The sequence below is a fragment of the Pinus tabuliformis genome, chromosome 2_2, assembly GCF_031772625.1.
Source record: "Pinus tabuliformis cultivar Carrire ecotype Pingquan chromosome 2_2, CPIR1, whole genome shotgun sequence".
NCBI classification, from domain to species: domain Eukaryota; kingdom Viridiplantae; phylum Streptophyta; class Pinopsida; order Pinales; family Pinaceae; genus Pinus; species Pinus tabuliformis.
The window spans coordinates 252,899,246-252,921,203 of NC_142300.1; positions in this window are offsets into that span (position 1 = coordinate 252,899,246).

Consider the following 21,958-nt stretch of genomic DNA (forward strand, 5'->3'; position numbering starts at 1 on the left):
ACATGATGCCATTCAACCATCAAACCAAAAAATCGAGTTTCTAAGCTATAAAGGAGAAATAAAGAATTTTGAAACCTCATTATATCCTTTCCAAGGCTCCAAGAGCTCCTCTCTACCATTGTGACACTTGCCAAGACTATCAAATTACAAATTTCATCATCAATTGCTAGTTTCACCAGTCTGCTACGTTTTTGTTGTGCTTTTTATTTGGAGGTCGTAAGAAGGAAAGAGTAGGTTCAATATTCATCTCATTGTTGCAAATAATCTCTAAACAAGTAATTGGAGCCTTCACAAGCCCTTCGTGCAGTCAATTTCCTCAAAAAAATTGATTAAACTCCTTACCTAGTGTTTCGTTGCACTTTTGCTATTTTTTTTGCATTTTCATGGGCTTTGCTTCACTTGATAAGAAATTCCTCTATTTGTTAGCATTCACATACCTAATTACCCTCATCAAGAATTTCCCACTACTCCCAAACACTCAAACTCACTCATTTTATCATTTTCCCTCACAACCCTAGGTAGTTGCTCCACTCCTCGCCTAGGGTTGTGTTTTCCCTTTTCCACCCATATTTCCTCACTCAATTTGAGAAATTTCACTTCCATTTCCTTCCTAAAACACTTCCCTACCCCCCATAATTTTTTCAGAAATTATCCTATCCTCCTTCCCCTTCATTCCTTCCCCTCAAGTTGTTGTGCTTTTAGCCCTATTTTGTAGCACAAAATCCCTTGCTCCTTCTTGCTTGAAATTAGGGTTTTCTGTCAAAAGTGAAGCCAAACATGGTGAATACCAGTGAAAGAAAGAGGTATAAGGGAGGAGAGATATCAATATATGAGAAAAATCATATGCAAGAGGTCAATGCATCATATTTTATAGGAAAAGAATTTGAGAAGGCAGGTTGCTTAGGGTTTTGTCAGAAAGTGCAAGAAGTTACAACCATGAATTAACAAGCCCATTTGCTACTATTTTCAAGTAGGATAAGGCTATTATAGCAATGGTGAAATTTCCAGTGTTGGCATAGGTCATAGAATCAGCCACTACTATCCCTAATGAAGGTGAGATTTGGTTCAAAGGAGTGGAGTTAGACCTAGAGCACTACAAGGTGTTCTTGAAACCACAATACAAGGAGTCTCCTTCTCATATTTTTCATAGCAGACAATTGTTGGACAAGTACACCCCTTTGATGAATATTATCATGAAGTATTTCACTTGTGAGGGAATATTTAGTAGGATATATTAGTATCATATCAGGTTATTGATGCATTTCACCTCCCTGCAACCCCTAAACCTACCTAACTATCTGTTAAGAAGTTTGGTGAAGATGACTCAGAAGGTGCAATCCAAAGGAAGAGATCATAAGGAAAGCCTCCTTCATCATGCTTTAATCAAAATAATATTCCGCCACCAACTAGCATAGATCAACATGCCATGGAAAGCTTTCTTAGAGGTTCCTACTGTATCACCTGTCTCCAACCAGTCAAAGAGTCCAAGTACTCCTTCATCATCATCCAAACCACAAGGAGGTGAAACATCAAGCAGGCCATCACTGACAAAAACTCAGTCAAGGGAAGAGATTAAAAAGCCATACAAGAGAGGTGAGACATTGATTTTTTCTCCTGAGATAGAAATAGAGATACCTAGACCTAAACCTAGAACTACGTCTCAAGAAAGACAAATACCTAAGGAGGTTGTTACTGAAGAGGTGCAGATTGAAGCTATGAGACAGGAATCACCTAGAGATAGATATGATTCACCCCTAAAACATCATGAAGAGGTACCTCGTAAGACAGAGATGGTTGACCATGGAGATAAGGAAGCAAACAATATAATCAATGAGAAAGAGGCACAAATTAGGGAACTAAAATATTACCTTGCCAAAGCCAATTTCATGGTGGATTTATTACAACAAGAGAATAGGAAATTGAAACTAAACATAATTCAGCAGAGTAAATCAAAAGAGGACCTTCTGTCATTGAACAAAGCAGGTGTTTTGATAACAAAGGATAAAGGTGAAGCAGTCATTGATGTGGAGCACTTTGAAGACAAGTACATTCAGATATAGCCAAGGAGACCCAAAACCGTAGAAATGGCAAGGAAGGAAAATCATGTCAAAGAGACATCTCCTCATCAAGCCCAAAACACCATAGGTAACTCCATAGCTGTTGAAATTGAGAAGGACAAGGAATATTGGCTTGAGAAGGTAAATGAGAATTTGGAGAAGCTATTGAAAAGGGAAAACAGGGATATCACTATGCAAAGGAATATGGCAAGGCACTACTATGCAAGAAACATGGTTGACAAAGTTAGGATAGAAAACATGAAAAAGAAGCTCAAGAGAACCCTAAGGAAACTCAAGAAGAGGGATAACCTTGACCTCTTAGCCTAAGTGTCACTGGTGGTCTGATGAAGGACAAAGAGCAAAGGAAAAGAGGAAAATTTTTGAAGTTTTGATGTTTTTTTGTGCACAGGCAAATAGCATCCTACAGAAATGCAACGAGTGGTTGCTGCACTTTTTCTCAGGAGGTCCAAATGCATAATTTCAAGCATGTGGAGATAGATTATGGTATAAGGATGTCAGAAAAGTACATTGGGACACTTGAAGACTCATAAATTTTCAAAAAATCACCAAATAGTGCCTATTTTCACCTTTCTACCACTTTTTTAGGGCACTCGCTGCGCTTTTGGATAGTTTGAATTCAAGTCAATTTTTAAGGGGTTTGAAGCATGTTTTTGCAGGGATTAGTGATTCCATTATGTAGAGGAAATCTTCAGATTTCCATACATACCTTTTGTAGAAAAAAACTCATCTAGGAAGGCCTCCAAATCATCTTCCAAATTTTGTTGTGCTTCTGTGAATGAAGGTGTTTTTTGCATGTAAAAGGTGAAACATCTAGTTGGGTTGAAATAAATAGTTTCATTATCAATTCATATGATATAAATGAGTCTATTAGTAGTTACTAGAGTGAACAGTCTTGTAATTAAATTCTTTGAAAACAAGCTCAATCAGTTATCTAATTGGGGAAGGTTGTTTTTTACTCCCCTAGTATTTGGCAATGGTTAGGAAAGATCATGAAATAAGTTCCTATGAAGCAAGATTCAACCCCTTGGGGGGAAATATTGTTTTTCATCTTTAAGTAGTCAAAATCAAGAAAAAGAGGGTTGGATATTGGAAGCTGATACTTTTGAACTAATGTACTCGATATTGGCATAAATAATATACACTTGTAGCTATTTTTATGGGATTCATGTGTTGAGGTCAGTGACACTATTTTTCTCCATTTTGTCTTATGCATATGATTATTAGATACTTTCAATAGCTATTAATATTTCTTCTTATGCTTTATCTCTTGAGTGTTAAACATAAATCAATATCTCAATGTTCTGTTTTGTTTGAGATTAGCATTTAAATGTTTTTCTTCCAGATAAGTGAATTCATGCATATGCTCACTTATTCTCATTCATATGATTTCCTCATTACCATACTACATTGAAAATCCATTTGTATCACTGATTACACCTACCTTGCCTCTTTCTTTTTCTGCAACTGATCTTTTAACCTACTTGGCCTAGTTTCCAGACCCTGTGCTTCTTATCCAACAAACCTTAAATCAAAACCCTATTGAGTTGATAACTAGCCTAAAACCCTTGTATTGTCCAGTCATTTTCATTAGCTGTGAGGTTGATTTAGAGAGAGACCTCTCTGATTTTTCAGGGCTAGCTACAAAGTCCAAAGTCGGTTTGAGGTTACCTCTCTGGTTTCCTTTCTCAGACTTGGGAAAACTAAGTAGTGCTAACATACATAATATGAAGAGTCATGTAAAGTTGAAAAGTCATAGGAAGTCAAATAGTCATGAGGGTATTCAAAGAGTCACAAGGGAGGCGAAGAATCACCCCATTGGTTATATATACACCCTCATTGTATGATAAAAGGAAATTTCACCTTGGCTCCTCTCACAAGGCATCAGAGAGAAAATCTAGTTATTTTGAGGAGCAAGTACTCGCTCCAACACTCCACTATTGGAGATAGTGGTGTTTGTTGTATACATGTCTCTTAGGAATTTTACTTAATATATGAAGCGTGATAACCAACATGTTTTTCATGCATGGATTATGAATTTTTATATGAATGTTCTGTGAATGTTTATGACGCATGTTTGTTTTCACCTGTACTAAACTAGCCGAAATATTTTAGTTATTTTAGTGCTTATCATATTGAGAATGTGTTGTAATGGTTGCAATGCCCGTCACATATTTTTGGACTATTCTGCTGGATGTTAGACGAATATCTCTTGTTTTGTGTGTTTCTACTATATTTGTAATATTACATCTCTCTTAGAGGCTTACCTTTTTTCCCCTCTGCAATAGAAGAACCTCGACACACCTACAACCAAACACCCACTAGGAACACTTACTTGCTTTCGAAGGCACACGTGCATTCCTCTCTCTTGCTGACAGTTAGAGCCGAGGAAAATGTTTAGAAAATGGTAACCGATTTGTATTCCAAATGGGTATGCTATCCCAAATGGTGTGAGGTATAATTAGGACCACATATTGGGGATACCCCTTGAATGTTAATAAGTCCCTCACTGTCAACAGAATCATAGAGCTTGAACTGGGTTGATATTTCTTGGGTCCTTTCTCTAGTTGGTTCCTTTTTTCTTCTCAATCTCTTGATCCCCCCTCTGATTCTTCCTCTACGTTAGAATCCCCATCCTCTCAAAATAGCCTAATCTTATTGCTTACGGCCACCATGAGGAGATTTACAATATGATTTATGTCAATGATTCATTGCTCTAGCCATGGAAACCTCTCATCTACATGATCACAAGGGTTAATTATAGATTCGTTGGCCATGATTAGGGTTTTATGATTTTTAGCCCAAAATATATTGATCCCCTACAAATATACACAATATAACCAAAGAAACCTGCTCTGTTACCACTATGATTTGTAAATTGTTGTGTATATTCAAATGGACAATTCATCACAACAGATTTGATGAAACTATATTTAAAATCTAAAATTATACACTATTACAGTTTTTATTTCCTTTTAGGTTTCTGGATTTGTATATTACTATTAATAATGTATGCATGCGAATAAAAAGTATTTAGAAAAATAGGGAAGAGAGAAATAAAAGTTCACAAACACATTTGACACAAATGACTTGGGAAGCACTTTCAGGAGAAAAACCCAACTCGAAGGTGACATCGCTTGATGGGCCTCTAAATTAGATATAAATTAAGGCCCATGCCTCTAAATTAAATAATAAATTAAGGCCTATGACCATCCTTCAGCACATTAAACCTCTATTTCTATATTAGATAATTTATTTTTAACTTTAGTATATTCATTAGGAAGGTTTATGAATAATTGAATATTTGTGTCTAATATTACTTATTTTTGTGGAATATTATGAAAATATTGGGCAGATTATGAAGATTTGGAGGAGGAGATAATTTAGGGACTTGCCCCTACTATGGGAAGATCAATAATAAATAATAAATCAACAAGATATTATGGAATTATGGCACAGATTGTAGAACTCCAATGATTGAGAAAATCTAGGAATGTGTTCCACTAATCATGGGACCAGATCCACTAATCAAGGCATTTTGGTGGGTACAGCTTCCCCCATTCACGGGAAATTATTCCTAATAATTTTGTATAAGTACCAAGTCGAATTTGCCTATAGGAATAGATTTTCATTAGTGTTATTGTGGAGAGAGCTTGTATTTTTGTAGCTCCATTGTATTTTCTTGCAGGGATGTAATTCTATTGATGAAAATAATGAAGATTGGTGTCATGTTCAGCTTTTAAATCTTGTTCTCCTCCATATTTATATACATTTCCTTGGGCTTGGCCATCCTAGGAACCTCAAATCCATTTTGTATCTTTTTCTTTCCTTCTTTTCACTTCTTATTCACATGCATCTCTAGTTTTTATTTCTTTCTATTTCTGCATTTAGTATTAATGATTTCTTGTTGTAGGATTGAGTTAAATGGTTGATATAAGTTATTTTGCAGGATTACAAGCACTATTTCATCCTTGGAAAAGCTTTGTAAGTTCATAGTAATCATTGAAATGCTTGGATTAGTATTTTTATTCCCAAATCTAAATTGTTGGACCTCCTTTTTAGCAAAGAACAATAAATTTATGTTATTTTTTAGAGCATTCTAACAATCTTCAATTGAGTTGGCTCCACTTGCATTAGATCACAAAAAAATTCTATTTCACAAAAAAAATTACCCCATTCCATTTTCACTTGATTTGGCTAGGTATTGTTTAGACTTACTAGCTCACTAGTTCTCGAATATTTAGATTTTTGACTAGTAATGTTTATTTTTTATATTTTTTTCATGGGTTAACAGAGGTCTTTTTGAGTGATTCCACTTGGAATAGGGACCTAAGACATCCTAGTTAATATAAAAATTTCTCCCATCCAATTTGGATTTGATTTTCTTTGTCATTAAACCCTCACGAATTTCATCATTTAACAAGGAAACTTCTCCAAACTTTTTGAGCAAATCGATCCATCTCCCAACTTTGGTTTTGAGTTCTGAAGTAGTCCTACGCACTCCCTTGCCTCATTACATCCACCAAACACCTTCCATAAGCTTTCCATCACCTTCAGCATCCATCATTTTTCTCTCAGCTGTATCCTGTAGGTTTTTAGTATATTCTGTAGGTTTTCTTGTAGTGGCATATTTTGAAGCCGAATTAAGGGAAAACCTCTAGGAAGCCACACAAGGTCACCTAAGGGTCTTCCAAGCCTTCCAACCATTGACCATTATTTCTAAGCCACCTGCCACATCACCAAAAGATATTAGCTTTCACACTCTCACAGCAAAAAAAGAGAAAAAGAAAAACAGATTTATTTTATTCATTTTCATGCATAGCACTAGAAGCTTTGAATCTGCATGCTTAGGATAGTAGGATTGCATACATGTTAAATTAGCATTCTTTTCAAGAAAATTCTCTTAGAATTTAGTTAGAAAATGGTGTGTTTTAGCATTTGATTTCAGTCTCTTTCCTTGTATTTTCTTTCTTGCAATAGGTTAAGGTTCCATTTCGAACATTTCATTCTCTGCAATTAGTTTAGGATTTGGCTTCAGCACATGCACTCCATTACATCATGAGAGCAAAGTAAGGATACAATGTATGCCGCACATATAGCGCCGATACCTCTTCATTTTGTATGAACCTCGGGTTGATAACTAAAGTCGATAGCCTTGGATGTTGGAGCATTCTTATTGGAATATTAAGGCTCATCACTTTTTGGCACCATTGATGGGGAGGTGTCAAAGTATGCATTGTTTTCTTCCCTAGTTGATTCATTTCTTTTCACTTTTTGCAAAAACAAAATATTTGCATTAGGCATATTTAATTTCAAAAGTAGAAAATTGCATTGCATTATAGCTTTTATTCAATCATAAAAAAAGGAAACAAAAAATTTCCAACACCAACCCACCCCCCCCCCCACCATTTGATCACATGGTGTAGTAAGAACCACATCACCATTCACTTTTGCAGGTAGAGGAAGAATATGGCAAGTAATGTAGAAGAAATGGATGGAGATGCTGACAATGAGGAAGATACTCTTGGATTTCCCATTCAAGATACTGATATCAATGTTCACGTGAAGAACATCCCTCCATATTTTCTTCGAAAATTTCATGGTCTAAGGTCATAGGATTCGGAAACCTGTTAGGTCCCTATAATACTAGTGATTACCCCATTACTATTGTAGTTGTATCCCTTATTAATATTTTTGTGCCCATATTGTTATTACTGTGCCCCATAGAATCCCTTTATTGTTATTTTTGTGGCTTTATATTATTATTGTTAGGTCGGTTGGGTTATATTGTGACTCCTTAGACTCCTATATATAGAAAGGAGGATTTGTTTCATTTATGTAATGTAAAGGAGGTTTCCCTCTTAAAGAGGTTGAATTTTAAGGTGTTGATCTATCTTTTCTATCTTTTTATGAGTTGGTTTCATAACATTTGGTATCAAAGCTTTGGATTCTAGGGTTTCACTGCCCCAAATATGTTATCATGGAATTTTCGCTATAACTTTTTTCTCCGATGTTTCAAAAGCTAGAAAAAAAAAACACTTGAGACGAAATCACACTGAACCTCGGGTCTAAATTTCAGATATTTTCGCACTATATTTGCAGAGATAAGATCTGAGGAAGTTGGTCTTTTTGCAGACTCCTGAATTACATTCCAAACAGGTGACCTGGGGAAAATTGTCATATATGTCTCTCTGAGCATCGGATTGAAATTTCATAAGAAGCTATAGAAAGAAGACGGACTTTAGTTTCTTTTATATATTTTTCAAAGCCAAAGTTCGAAACAGTGACTCATGGCACATTGTATAAGTTTGCTCTACTGAACTAGTCTATAATTAGGTCACTATGGGAGATTTGGAATAACTCTTCCCTGGAGAATCCAATTTGGATAAGGCTGGTGGCATTGGAAAGAGGACACAGAGGGCTATTGCAGTTCAAAATTTCAGAATTGGATGACCTGAAATTATAGAGATACATCAGATTCAATATCAAGCTCCTACAAAGTGGAAAAAGGTGTGTAGTTTTTTTAAATTTTTGCATAAGCTTGGTTGGAAAAATTAGTTTGAAGGAATTCAGAGGGCATAGTAAAGCATTATTACTGGTAATTGATGCCCTGAGGAAAGAAAATGCAAACACCTAGTAAGCAACCTGAAATCCCTAGCATGACTCATGAAGAAGAGGAAGAAATGCAACATGATATATCAAAATTACGAGACCAAGTCCAACAAGTGTCACTTGCACAAAAAGTAACAGAATCTAAGATGGATGGTTTAAAGAAAGATGTAGAAGCTAAGATGAATGGTTTAAAGAAAGGTGTAGAAGCTAATATGGATTGTTTAAAGAAAGGCGTAGAAGCTACGATGAATGACGTGGAAGCTAATTTTAAGACAGGGATGGATGATTTGAAGACAGCTTTGACAAAGTTTCTACAAGAAATTCTTACTAATGGTGAAAGGGTAGTACAGGAAACTCATGATGAGAACAAAATAAATGTTAATCATGATTTAATAGACTCTAATGTTGGACCAGAGACCCACCATATTCCAAAAATCGATATGAGGAAGTTTGATGGCAAGGATCCCTCAACATGGATATTACAGATGGAGCAATTTTTCAATCTCAATAATGTGCAAAACACACAAAAGGTACGTATTGCGACTTTATATTTGGAACCAAATCAGTTTGTATGGTATCAATGGGTTTTCTCTCATAAACAAATTATCACTTGGGCAATTTTTACAGAAGAATTGACATCACATTATTAGGATACAAAAAGCAACACTTTTTTAGAAAATTGATAAGCCTCAAACAAAAGGGTTCAATAATGGAGCACATTGAGGAGTTCCAAAAATTTGAACATAAGGGTAAAAGATATTTTAGAGGAGCATAGGATTGATGTGTTCATAGGGACTTTAAAGGATAATATCCAACATGATGTTCGCCTTTGGGAACCTAATTCATTAGAGAAGGCATTTAGGTTAGCAAGAAAAATGGAAAGCAAAATTATGGCAACCAAGAAGCATACCACTCACAACTATAAAGATGGAAGTGTTGTTGCCCCTAGTCTTCCACAACCTATAAGGTTGACACCACAACAATTGGAAGAAAAAAGAGCAAAAGGGCTTTGATACAGTTGTGATAGAAAATACATTAAAGGTCATAAGTGTGCTAAGAAGAAATTATTCTACATAGATTGTGAAGAGGAAGAAGAAAAGGAGCAAGAAAGGTCAAAAGAAGAGGATATACTCCAGGAACAAAGACTAGATAAAGAAGAAATGAATCCGACCATATCTTGTAATGCATTGGTTGGAATTACCACTCCTCAAACCATCAAGATAGAAGGACAAACCAAGAAGAAAAAGGTAATAGTGTTGATTGATTTAGGAAGTACCCACAAATTTATTCATTATAAGATAGCAAAAGAATTGAATTGCTTCCTATATCCACACCAGAGTGTCAAGTGATGGTTGCAAATGGAGGAACGATAAATTTCTCTAGAAAGTGCCATAATATCAAGATATCCATGGGAGAATATGTATTGACTAGCCCAATTCTTTCCATTCCAATGGGAGGTGTTGATGTTGTACTAGGAGTCTAATGGCTACAATCCTTGGGTACAATAGTTTTTAATTTTCAAGAACTTTTCATGAAATTTTCTGCAGAAGGAAAAGAAGTTGAATTAAGGGGTATTGTAGGGAAATCGAGAAAGATAATCAGCTCTAATAATATGACAAAGCTTCTAAAAAAGGAACAAAGAGGTGTAATTGCACAATTATGCTCGCTAGATATTTCCACATCAAAATCATCTATTTCTCCAGAACTCCAAAAAGTCTTGGACAATCATTCCAAGGTATTTGGGACTCCCAAAGGTCTCCCACATATTCGCGATCATGATCATTCTATTCATCTGATTCCAGGAAGTGTTCCTCCAAACATCAGGGTGTACAAATATCCATATGCCCAAAAGAGTGAAATTGAATGTATGGTTGCAGAAATGCTAGAGGCTAGTATAATTCAACCTAGTCAAAGTTCTTTCTCTGCTCCAGTAGTATTGGTGCACAAGAAGGATGGACCATAGCACATGTGTCCAGATTATAGGGAGCTCAACAAGCTCACTATTAAAGATAAGTTTCCCATTCCGGTCATTGATGAATTATTGGATCAATTGGATGGATCAATTTACTTCACCAAGTTGGATCTTCGTTCAGGATATCATCAAATCAGAATGAAGACTGAAGACATTTTGAAAACAACATTTAAAACTCATGAGGGTCATTATAAATTTTTGGTCATGCCTTTTGTCCTTACCAATGCACCTTCTACATTTCAAGGTTTGATGAATTCCATTTTCAAACCTTTCCTTAGAAAATTTGTGTTATTATTTTTGATGATATACTAATCTACAACAAGTCTTGGAAGGATCATGTTGAACATGTTGACAGGGTGCTACAACTATTGGAGGAGAAACAATTATATGCAAAAAGATCCAAATGTTTCTTTGGAGTACAAGAGGTGGAATATCTGGGTCATATTGTATCTCATGAAGGAGTTAAGGTAGACCCTAGAAACATTAAATCCATTAAGGAATGGAAAATCCCCACATCTATAAAGCATCTGCGAGGATTTCTTAGGTTGACAAGGTATTATTGTAGGTTTGTTAAGAATTATGGGAGAATAGCAAAACCTCTAACAACATTATTGAAGAAAGGTGCATTTTCAGGAAACAGCAGCACCGATATTAGCTACACCAAACTTCACAAAAACCTTTAATGTGGAATGTGATGCTTCAAGAAATGGAATTGGTGTTGTTTTAATGCAAGATGAAAGACCCATTTCTTTTGAAAGTCGTCCAATCAAGGGAAAGTTTTTACATAAAGCTATTTATGAGAAAGAAATGTTGGCAATATTACATGCACTTAAGAAATGATGACCCTACCTAATGGGAAGACACTTCAAGGTAAAAACGGATCATGATAGCCTTAAATACTTTTGAGAACAAAGATTATCCTCTGAATAGCAACAAAAGTGGGTCACAAAGATGTTGGGTTATGACTTTGAAATCATCTACAAAAAAGGGAAGCAAAATGTGGTGGCAGATGCACTCTCAAGAAAGGATGAAGATGTGGAAGCATTGTTGTGCACCATTTCTATTATCCAACCAGATTTGATAAACGAAGTAAGGGAGGAATGGAAGAATGATGAAGAAGTGTGGGCACTTATTCGAAAGTTACAACAAGATTCTAGTACATCTGATACATTTAGCTGGGAAAATGATTCGTTATGGTACAAAGATCGCTTATACCTCTGTAAGAACTCCTAACTCAAACAAAAGATTCTTATGGAATTTCACACTTCTCCCTTAGGAGGGCACTCAGGATTTTTAAGAACTTACCACAAGGTTAAGAAGGAATATTTTTGGGATGGCTTTAAATCGGATATTCAAAAGTTTGTGGCGGAATGTTTGGTTTTCCAACAAAATAAATTTGAAACAATTAAGACCCCGGGTCTATTACAACCTTTATCCATTCCAAACCAACGTTGGGAGGAGGTTTCAATGGATTTTATCATAGGTTTACCCAATTTTGAGGGAAAGAGTGTCATCATGGTGGTAGTTGACAGACTTACCAAATATACACACTTTTGTGCATTATCACATCCATTTAAAGCCAATATGGTTTCTACTACATTTATGGAAACAATTCAAAAGCTACATGGAAACCTAAAGATTATTGGATTATTGTAAGTGACAGAGATCCCATTTTCACTGGAAATTTTGGGATAGAATTATTTTCTTGTCTTAGTACTCAGTTAGCTCATAGCTCATCTTATCATCCTCAATCTGATAGGCAATCTAAGATAGTAAACAAATGTTTGGAAGGATATCTTCGTTGCTTTGTATTTGATAAACAAACACAATGGGTCAAATGGTTGCCTCTGGCTGAATGGTGGTATAACACTTCCTTCCATACAGCAACAAAAATGACCCCATTTATGGCACTTTATGGATATCAGCCACCATCCATCACATCATATTTAAGAGAAAATTCTAAGGTTCAAGCAGTGGAACATCACATCAAACATCAACAACAAGTCCTCCAACTCTTAAAGGATAACCTCGTGTTCGCACAAAATTGAATGAAACAACAGGCAGATCAACATCACAGCGAAAGAAGTTTTGATGTAGGTGATTGGGTATTCCTATGGATACAACCATATAAACAAATTACCCTCAAGCAAGCTAAGAAGGATAATAAATTATCACCAAAGTATTATGGTCCGTACAAGGTGTTGCAAAAGATTGGTACTATGGCATAAAAATTGGAGCTTCATGCAGCTTCTTGAGTGCACCCAGTTTTCCATGTTTCATGTTTAAAGAAGGTTATAGGCGACAAGCTCCAAGTTCAAACAATATTGCCAGAACTTGATGAGGAAGGAAAAATTATATTGGAACCGGAAGCAGTCACAGAAACAAGAACTCGACAACTATGAAATCGATCAATTTTGGAGTATTTCATCAAGTGGAAGAACTTATCTGCTGAAGATTCCACATGGGAGGATGAGAATTTTATACAGAAGCATCAAGAACTACTCAAGCATTGAGGACAAGACTTTTTTGAAGTAGAGGGGCATGTTAGGTCCCTATAATACCAGTGATTACCCCATTACTATTGTAGTTGTATCCCTTATTAATATTGTTGTGCCCCTATTGTGCCCATATTGTTATTACTGTGCCCCATAGAATCCCTCTATTGTTATTTTTATGGCTTTATATTATTATTGTTATGTCGGCTGGGTTATATTGTGACTCCTTAGACTCCTATATATAGAAAGGAGGTTTTGTCATTTGAATCATCTAAGAATTGTTCATTTATGTAATGTAAAGGAGGTTGCCCCCTTGAAGAGGCTGGATTCTAAGGTGTTGATCTATCTTTTCTATCTTTTTGTGAGCTAGTTTCATTACAAAACCTTTCTCTTTGAACTTGAAATTATTTGTAGATTTTATGGTTACTTATTAAAATCTCAAAAACTGAGATTGTTTCCAACAACATTGAAGGATAGAGCTCTTAAATGGTTCATGAGTTTAGGGACTAATTCAATAAGATCATGGAATGATATGAAAAAGATATTTATAAAAAAAATATAAATATCATGATCTTAAAGAAGAAATTTTTAGTCTGAATCAAAGAAAAGATGAGAGCCTTGATGATCTAATACAAAGATTCATGTACAATGTTAAGAGGGGAAAACTACATCATTTAGGATCCAACATACTAAAAACCCTCTTACTTAGTACAATTAAGGATGAGTGGATTGATCTCCTTGATCTCATGAGTAGAGATGATGTATACCAATTATCATTTGAAGAAATTTGTGAAACATCCAAACACATATCAGGAGGGAAGACAAGAATAGGTAAATCAGCATCAAGGTCGGTAAGTTAAGCTAAACTTGGAAATTCATTTGACGATTTTAATACAAAAATTCTTAGCAATCTAATGAAACAGGTAGAAATTTTAAGAATGAAATATGAAAATGTGGATAATTGTGTTACAAAATCACATGATTGTCCATCATTACCAAGGTTGAAGGAAGTTTACCAAGAGGACAATGGAGCAAGTCAATTGCCAATGAAGCTATGTTATGTAGCTCCAAGAGGACCATGACAGCCTATTTAGCCTGATATCATGCAAGATCCTAATTCAAAATTTCAAGCTTATGCACATCCACCTCAAAGTAATTGGAACACACCCTTTCCTTGGCAACATTGGCCATCTCAACCCCAAAACTAATATTGGCAACAAGGTTGGCAAGGAACTTATGGAAGTCATCCACAATATCCTCAGTATTTTCCTCAATATCATCCATACCCAACTCCATTTTATCCCTACCATTCACCTCCACCACAACCACAACCCCAGCCACATCCATCTCAAATATACACTCCCACTCAACTACTTGTACCACCATTTCCAAACCCACAGATTGAAGTAGCTCAACCCACTTACAATGTTGAGGTACAACACTTCCAAACATCTCCTCTTGAGCTCAATGGTATTCACCATAGCTCAAGAAGATTATTACAAAAAAGTGATTCTCTTGATGCCATTCAGGGGCAACATGCAGAGAAAGAAGATTTGAAAGAGAAGATCAAATAATCATGGGCTGCACTTGATGAAGAGCAGACAATAAAATCAGAGACTAAGAAATCTCCCTCATGGTCATCGTCAAGTTCTCCCTGCGTTCAAGAGAACAATCAGAAAAAAGGTGAAGACTTGAAGGTCATGATAGAAGAAGACATCCAAGATGGTCCAAATCAGCAAGTGGACCAGAGGCATCACAACTATATTGAAATATGGTTCCAAATAGTCACTAAGCTGTAGCAAGACTCTCTTCTTCAATTGTGCTTGATATCATCAAAGAAAAATAATTTGATCTCTCAAATTCAGGTACATGTCAAAGCATACATCTCAAGCCTACACATGAGTTTTTCTGTCATCTTGATGTCAACATGGCTCCATTGGAAGTATTCTTATACTTGAAAGTGATTTTGTTTTTCAAGTAGGGTAGGATAGAAAAATGAAATAAAAACCTCATCTGAAAACCTCCTTTGAGGTGCCTGAGATTGACTAATTGATTGAAAACTTCCATGAGGTGGTCAATGGGTTGGGATAAAAGAATAAAGAGGAAAAAGAAAAATATCCTAGGTAAAACCCTCCTTTGAGGGGCCTAGGAAGACCTACTAGTTGAAAACCTACTTGAAGCGGCTAGTAGACCTAGAGGAAAAAAAAGAGAGAAAATAAAATAAATCATTTCTCCATGCATCTCTTTGATGAATGCATGTACTCTCCAACATTTGCAAGCAACAAGAACAAGTTGGTACCAAAAGAAAAATTTCTCAAGCCTAGTAAAAAGAAGTCAGATTTTGACTTCCCCTCCTTTGCTCAAATTCTCGAACAAGGCCAACGCCATGCCAATCCATCACCCTAATATATTTTCACCATCCACCCATCATTCTCAAGCATTTATCATTCAGTTTGCTTGTTCTCTTAAAAAACTATAGGATACAAAAATACATAGAGTAGAAATTTGTTTTTTCCATAACTTGAAAACCATGCATCCATTTTCCAAGCTGTTTCGGGGGAAGATGCATATGGATGATTGTGACATGCTCAAGCAATTTTAGAAAATTCCAGTGCGCAGTTTTCAGGAAATCAACCTCCATCACATACAACCATTTTTACATTTTCTGGATATCCGTGCATCCATTTAAAACGTTGTTCCATGGGAAGATGTATATGGATGATGGTAACATGACCAAGAAATTTCAGCAAATTCTAGTGCACGGTTTCCAGAAATCGACCTCCATCACCTTCAACCATTTTTATTTTTTCTCAAGATCCGTGCATCCATTGATCAAATTGTTTTATGGGGAGGTGCATAATGATGATGCAAACATGCTCAGAAAGTTTTAGGTCAATCCATTCTACCGTTTGGGAGATATGGACAAAACAAGTCGTTGTCCTTAAAACCTATAAGATTCCCTCAAATCCTACAGGATATAGAACAACACCTACAGGATTGGTAGTGGGAATTTTTAAAAGGGAAACATAGAGTTTGGCTACATTAAGTAGTGTTAAGGAGGTAGGCTCTACATTTCCCCACATTTTTCCAAGTGAAAGGAACATAAAAAACCCTTCTAGTTAGTTGAAAGTGATTGCAGCATAAGGGAATTGTATACACAGAATTCTTAAATTTGGTATTAGACCTATACAAACCTCCATCCATCAGAGAAAAATGACAGCGAGAACCCATCAACACAGTGAGGATTCATCATCACCCTCCTTGTCAAGCCCACGAGTTGGCGGTTGGTGTGCGATGAGCTGGGTGGGTGCACTCCCGGCTATGTGCGACGAGCCAGCCATGCGACGAGTCGGTGGTGCACAGAGTCAGTGAGTGTTGGGAACGGGATCTCCCAAGGACATTTTTTGGGCTAAAAGCCCATGTTTTTGGTCAAATTTTGTAATAAAGTTGTAAATTCTCTGCATTTTTTGGTCGCGGACCTAGAAGGTGTCATGTGTCATAAAGAGTTGTCCGCCCTTATTTTGTAAAGTGTAAATCCGGCTGTAAAGATCTACCCATGGTCCACAGACTATGGGATTGTATAAAAGGAGATAAGTAAGTAAGCTCTAAGTAGTAGAAATATTTCTCGAAGAATGGAGTTAAAAGTCTTGGTAGCGAAGTCTAAGTGTTTCAAGTCTAAGCATAGGTAGAGGCTCTGTAGCTGAGTGCACAGAGACCTAGGGTAGAATTCCACAACTGAGTGCATGCGCCCCTGCAGCTGTGTGCATAGGGCGGATAGAATCTGTAATAATCTAAAGATATCAATAAAAAGAAGTATTTTCCAAATTATGTGTATCTATTTCTTGTTAATGCATCTCGTTATATTGTGTTTCAGGTTTAATTTACAATGTTCATGTGATGCGCGAATGTATGTGACTGTATTAGCTAATTGAACACAAGTAAGAATATATGTTTACGTAGCGCTAACTATGATTGCTTAGTAAGAGAAGTAATACACTCAACATAACTTGGGAACCTATACAACCTATTGTCGTAGCAGCACGCAAGTACTTGGATTGCGGTTAAGGCTGCACGAAGGTCAATCATACTCCTTTGTGGAGGTATTGAAGAGCGGAATAAAGGGCCAGACTAACAGAGCCCTAGAACTTAGTGGTATGCATGAAAGTAGGAACATAGGGTATAAATTGACATCATGACCATCTTAGGGTGCGGAAACTTGGTTCCAACATCCCCCCATACTGCTTTGGGTGAGACTCCAGTCCACACTCCGTAGGCTGATGCCGAAAGGGCTAGTAGTGTTGGGATTTGGTTGGCTAACTAACGTTGATCATGGGTCAAGTCCCACACAACCAATAGTGAGCGAGCAAGTCTATTGTGATGATGGGACGAGTTGGAGAAGTGCGACGAGCAGGGGTGGTCAGTTAAAGGCGCTCAGGGCATGAGCGTGACGAGCCAATGAAGGTCAAAAAATCGAAATTTGACTAAGCGTGTGAACTTGGCGAAGGTGAACTTATATCGCACATGTGGACCCAATGGGGTGGTGACATGGGCGAGCTAACGTGAGTTGGGGGTGTGTTTAGTTGAATGGGTGGGTTGGCCTACCATGACTTAACCATGGAGAAACGTATATATGGGCAGACACCATGGAGGAAGAAGGCATAAGTTTGGAAGTTCATAAGTGCGAGCTCAAGGTGAGGGTGAGCCAAAGGGTGGACGTGGAGAAGGTGCAGGTGGATCTTGACCACAGTACCAAACTGAAGAGTCGAAATCGCAAAAATGGTACGCTGAATGAGTTCTTAAATGATGTGCTAAACATGTTTCTGAATGGATGGTTGAGTGACATTTTTGAACATTCTAGTGAACGATCGGTGGAACAAGTTTGTGAATGGAGTTTCTGAGTGGTGCACTGAATGAGTTTTTTGAACTATGTGCTGAACGACTGTTCTGAACGGGTGCACTGAATGGACTCCTGAACAAGTTCCTAAATGAGTAGCTGAATGATGGTTCTGAACGAGTTTTCAAACGGGTTTCTAAATGAAGTTCGGAATGAGTTTCTAAACAAGTTGCCAAATGGGTTTCTGAACGAGGTTCCAAACGAGTTGCTAAACGAGTTGCTGAACGATTTCCTGAACAGGTCCTTGAATGAGTTTTTAAATGGGTTCCTAAACGAATATTCTGAACAAGTTCTTTGAATGGTGCAATGGGCGATTGAACTAGCGGGTGCTCCAAAATGGTGGTTAGAGCAAGGCTACACGGCGTAGGCTGAGTTGCACATTTTGACAAAAATTGTTGAAGAGAAGTTTGGGTTCTCCCGTAGAGACTATAATTGTATTTTATGAAAGATTATTGTTATCATTGTGGGCAGACTCATTCAGGGAGTTGCCCCTCCCATTAAATTGTATCCATTGTGCATATGTGTAAATGGTAATAATGATGAAATAAGAATAATTGAATGTTTTCGTTGTTTTATGAAAGTTAATACTTAGAAAGTGAAAATTAAACTAAGTGTGGAGTGTTAGGCATAGTCCACACTTGTGAGTATTGTTAAAAAGAAAATTGGTGGTGGTGCCACACCCCTCTTCGTGTGGTTGAAAGACTACTGCCAGGGTAGGTGCATGAGAGTTGGTATTAGAGGCCGCTAAATACCTGACAAGAAGTGATACAATTGCACTTCGTGACAATTTGTATCAAATGTTGATTCAGTTGAACCAGGCTTACAGGTGAAGTGTTACACTTCGTGATAGGTTTAGCAGGGGGAAGCTTCGTGCTTGGGCCAAGATGAATGACAAGACATGATAGGTTTGGAAGAATTCCAAGGGAGGCTCTTACTGACCTTATATAGGTTGAAGCGGATGAAAGAATAGAACCCACAATTCGAGATGAACTTCAAGTCTTGGAAAGGAATGTTGAAGGTGAACTTCTTCGACTTGGTTAGGGAATGGAGCAGGATGTAGCTACAGATTGCAATGATGAAGAGAAAGATGGGATAGATGAAGATTTTATAGATATGACAATGATGGAGGAGGAACTTGAAATTGCTTAAGTTGGACCAGGATCGTGCATTTTGCAGACATTGGTGGATGAGGATACTCACATGCAGGAGCCTCATGATGAAGTAAGTATTCATATTTCTACTTGTATTTCATTGGAGCTTTTGGAGGATGGACCATATGCTGGGAAGGGTAAAATCAATTTGCTAATGCAGTGGAAGATCCTAACATGGATGTCTATGATGAGAACTTGTATGGAGAAGCAAGGAGCATTGACTGTTGCAGAGCTTGTTGGGGCTGTTTCTGACCTTATGGCAGAAGGTGCAAATGTTCCTGACAAGGGAGGAACTGATGATCATTGTGGAGAATGGGTCATGTTTTAGCCATATGGACAATTGGCTAAGTGCTTCACATGACTCATGGACAGGTTAGAGAGAGGGTACACAATTAATGATATTTGGGTGGACTTCTCATAGCCGAGACCAAGAGGTAGTCTTGGTGGAACCTTTAGTGGGGGAGCTATGTTGGAAGGGACTCATATGACTTAATGATATATATGGTTTGGGTGACTGTGGGCACTAGACCTGAGTGATACTTGGATGAGGATGATCGATGTTGTGATGGGCCTACCTAGCTGGACAACATGGGAAACTTGAGTCATGGACATCAAGTTGGATAGATGAAGCATGGCAGTCTTATGCAGATACATTGTGCAAGTGCACTTGTAGAGAAGTCACTTATGGACATCCAATGAAGAGTACCAAGGCGAGGATGTTGTGTAGGTGGATTTGTTGATGTGACATGGAGATTTTTACTTATGAGCTGATGGGGCTATTGTGCACTTGGGTACAATAAAGCCGTGGACTTGTTGGAGTTATGAGTAGACTATGGAGTATTCCTACTACATGGGGAGCTGAGGCATCTTGCAGAGACCTTTGGGGGCCCAGACATGTATGCTTGCTAGGATGTTGGTTGGAGATTACTCATGGAGCTCATGATGACATGAGTTTGTAACTTTAGGGTACTTCATATGACAACGGACTTGGAGGATCTAATGCATTGAGGAGTTGAGGTCAGGGACTTTGATGTAGTATGGGGTGCATAATTTTGAGTACATTTATGGGGTGTGCTTGAGAGAGTAACTTGATGTGGAGGATTGATATGAGACACTTTGGAGTGATGGAGTTGCAGTGATGATGATGCCTTAGTGGCGACACTTAGGCATGGGTTGAGCTGAGACTTAACCACTTTTGATACATGGGAGATGAGACAGGTGTATACTTGTTTCTTTGGTAGACTTGAGGGATGGCACATTACAAATATGATGGAGTTTGCTTCATGGGCCTGGATGTGGCACATTGAGAGTCAGTTTGAGGGGACGACCTCTTCACTTTGAGGAGATGGATTTTACACACATATGGATGATGATGTTGGATATATGCAATTGATTTGTAACACATTGACACCAACATCATTGGCAGCATGTTGCAGATGAGATGGGGGCTACTTCATGAACCTGGGCATGGCTTACATTTTGATGGAGATGGAGATGGATTCTTCATCGAGTTGATGATGTTGCAGGATGCTAAGAGAAACAACTGATGATGGCATGAGGAGGTGCATTTTCATGATTTGAGTGTGACAGTTGGACTGATCACCCGACTAGTTCAATTCATGGAGGCTAGTAGTGAATTGAGATGTCTTAGATTTGTATTAGAGTATCATGGCAGCAGTTCACATGATGATGATACATGATGGAGTTGACACAATATGTTGTAGTGAGCATGTAGCTTGAGTTGGAGGGGCCAACCTTCCATGGTGGGGCAGCATGTGGGGATTACAACAAAGGTGATTGATGGTCATGGATTGAGGAGACTTTCTAATTCACGAAGACATGAACCTCTATGGTCTGTGCAATGGTAGAGCAGAGGTGTGCAACATGGAAATTTTGGATGTTGGAGCTAGCGACACTTTGCGGTGTCATATGATGGTGTTGTTGAGGATGACAACCATTTAGAGTGGGGGAGTATGTCAAGCCCACGAGTTGATGGTTGGCGTGCGACGAGTTGGGTGGGCGTGCTCCCAATTATGTGTGATGAGCCGAGCGTGCAACGAGTCAGCGGTACGATGAGTCGGTGAGTAGGCGAGTCAGTTGCGACGTTTCATCGCAACAATGGGACAAGTTTGAGAAGTGCAACAAGACGGGGTAGTCAGTTAAAGGTGCCCAGGGAACAAGCGCGATGAGCCAATGGAGGTTGAAAAACTGAAATTAGGCTAAGTGTGCGAAATTGGTGAAGGAAAACTTATATTGCACATGTTGATTCAGCGGGGTGGTGACATGGGTGAGCCGACGTGATTTGGGGGCGTGTTTGGATGAATGAGCAGGTTAGCATGAGCAGGTTGACCTATGACTTAACCATGGAAAAAGGTTTATATGGGCAGATGCCATGGAGGAAGAAGGCATAAGTTTGGAAGTTCATAAGTGCGAGCTCAAGGTGAGGGCAAGCCAAAGGGTGGACGTGGAGAAGGTGCAGGCGGCTCTTGACTGCAACACCGAAACAAGGAGCCAAAGTCACAGAAACAGTGCACTGAACAAGTTCTTGAACAGCGTGCTGAACGAGTTTCTAAATGAGTGGCTAAATGACATTTTTGAATAGTCGGTTGAAAGATTGGAGGAACGAGTTTCTGAACGGTGCACTAAATGATTGTTCTGAACGGTGCGCTGAACAACTGTTCTGAACAGGTGCGCTGAAAAAACTCTTGAACAAGGTTTTGAACAATTTGCCAAATGGGTTTCTGAATGAAGTTCTGAAC